Genomic DNA, 3026 nt, shown 5'->3' on the forward strand with positions numbered 1-3026 from the left:
CTTCAGGTCCTCCTCAGTTTCAGCAAGCAGTGTTGTGTCATCTGCATAACGCAGATTGTTGATAGATAGTCCACCAATCTTGACCCCACATTTCTCCTCACAGAGCCTAGCCTCCCGGGTGATCTGTTCTGCATACAGGTTGAAAAGCTCTGCAGATAGGACGCATCTCTGGTGTATGCCCTTCCCAATTTTGAAGCATGCAGTGTTTCCGTTCTCTGTTCTGACGACTGCCTCTTGGTCCAAGTATAGGTTTCACATTAGAATGATCAAGTGTTCTGGGATTCCCATTCTTCTCAGAGTCAGCCACAGTTTCTTATGGTCCACACAGTCAAACGCCTTTGCATAATCAATGAAACACAGATAGACATTCTTCTGGTATTCCCTGCTTTCAACTAAGATCCATCTAACATCAGCTACAACATCCCTAGTACCACGACCCCTTCTAAACCCTGCCTGGACCTCTGGCAGTTATCTGCTGATGTTCTGTTCCAGTCGGCCTTGGATAGTCTTCAGTAGAATCTTGCTTGCATGTGAAATCAATGAGATTGTTCTATAGTTTCCACACTCTGTTGGGTCACCTTTCTTTGGAATGGGAACAAATATAGATCTCTTCCCCTCTGTTGGCCAAGTGCCTGCATATAAGAGACATTAAACCCCCCCAAAACCAACAACCCACCACAAATGAACAAAAACTGATTCAGACAGATTTAAATAAAAAGGTGGGGAAATTGTATGCAAAGGAAGTATAAATAATGAAATTCAACTATTGAATTCCAATATTTTCTTTATTTTTATTTTATTTTAATGTATTTTATCTGAGTTTCTTAATCTGATATTTAAAATATTATATAATAACCCATGATGACATCTCATAAAGAAGATATTTCATACAGAAGGACGATACAGCAGGAGGGGCATCCACTTCCTAAACAACATGCCTCTGGAAACTCTATGAACTTAGAGAAAGGATGATAGTTGTATTTTCAGGTCTTTTGTTCATAGGGTCACTATGAGTTGTGCTCAACTTGACAATCAACAACAATTACACACACACATTTCAATATCCATATATCCATCTTTATTTATTTAACTCCTCCATTCATTGCTATTAATTCTATTCCAACTCAAGGTGACCCTCCATCAGGTTTCTGAAGCTGTAAATACTTATGGGAAGAGACTCTTCCACCTTCCCCTAGGGATGACCTGGTATATTTAAATTGCAAACCTTTCAGTTAATGACACAATATTTGCCACACTATGCCCCTAAGACATATGTTTAAGGCAATTCTAACATGTCATCAATCTACCCTCATGTGTTTAACATTGTGTCTATTCTGCTCTTTTCTATAACTCAGAAGAATGCAAAATGGGAAAAAAGGTATAAAAATAAGTACTAATAACATTTTTAAAAGATGTTTATAACTTTTATAAGAGATTCAATCTGAAAAGACTATGCTTCAAGGAAAAATTAATGGAGATGGATCGATAAATGAATGTCGTTGTGATGTGCCGTTGAGTCACTTGTTATTCATAGTGACCCTATGTACACAGCTCTGCTCCCAGCTCTAATCCTGTGCCAACCTTATTGTCTCTGATACATCTACCCTCATTACCCCAATAACTGAATCAATCCATCTCATTGAGGGTGCAGAGTATTCTATTAATGCTTGATAGAAGGATGATGAAACATAATCTTACATGCTTTGGTCATGGTTTCAGGAGGAAATATCCCTTGGAAAAGACATTATGCTTGGAGCAAAAGAGAGGAAGATCTTAATGAGTTGGATTGACACAACTACTACCACATGGGCTTCAGACTGACATAGATAATAAGAATGGGGTTAGATAAGGCAAAGTTCAGAACTGTTGTTCATAAAGTCACTATAAGTTGAAGTCAACTCAAAGCCACCTAACAACAATAATAACCTTAGCAGCTGGCTTTGATGGAAATTTGATGGTGCAGTTCCCAAAGAGTTGTGCTGCTAACCCTGTGTGTCTCTGCCAAGATTGTGTGCCTCTGTCAAGGCTGTGTGTCTCTGGTGGTTCAAATTCACCAGCAGCTCTGCTTAAGAAAGACAGATAATCTTGTTCACTTAAGGCATACTGTACGATGTATTCAAACTTTGTAGATAAATCAGCATAACATTAAAAATAAACCCACAAAACCCCTCATAATGTATGAGAATGATTGTACGAAAGAATGAATGAAGAATAGTGTGAAAAACAATATATACTAACTTTATAAACAAATTGATAAAAAAATTGAAATTTTTATATAAAATGTTAATAAATTGAAAAAATTTGCATTGCATAAAAATTCACATCCTAGGCAACAGAGCGTAGAGATGGACTGCTATTGGCCACTTTTAATCAGCCAATCATAGATCTGTTATGCAGGGAATGAAAAACTGAAGAGAAAGGTTGTTTTTGTTATGTACTATCAAGTTGACTATGATTCATAGTGACCCTATAAACAACGGCTCAATACATTGATAGAGAACTGCCAGAAATTCAAGCTGGATTACGAAGACACTATGAAGCAAAGGATCTTGTTACTGATTTCAGATGTATTTTGACTGAAAGTAAAGAATATTAGAAAGATTTTTTTAAAAAAAATATGTTGTTGCTGTTAGACTTCACTGGGTTGACTAAAACACATAGCTGTTCTATAAACCATAAATCAATACTTTGCCTAATCCCATGTCATGTCTATGATTTCTGTGACACCTAAGCCCATTTTTTATAGTCACCGTGTCAGCCCATGTCATTGAGGGTAATCTTCTCTTTCACTGACTTTCTACTTTTCTAGGTATAATGTCTTTTTCTGAGAGTTGACAGTATGCTTCCTAATAACATACTTCAAGTATATGAGATAAAATTTCATAATATTTGCCTTTAAGATAATACTTCCTTTAATATAGCTTGGGTTGTTCACTTGAAAGTTCACCTCAAGTGCCCAAAGCCTAATGGAGAGTTGCTGAGAGGCAGAAACAACTTCACTGTTGAGTCTTGGGATTATTTTTTTT

This window comes from Elephantulus edwardii, unplaced genomic scaffold, assembly GCF_000299155.1.
Source record: "Elephantulus edwardii isolate Elephantulus edwardi_28Jun2011 unplaced genomic scaffold, EleEdw1.0 scaffold00144, whole genome shotgun sequence".
In the NCBI taxonomy this organism is placed as follows: domain Eukaryota; kingdom Metazoa; phylum Chordata; class Mammalia; order Macroscelidea; family Macroscelididae; genus Elephantulus; species Elephantulus edwardii.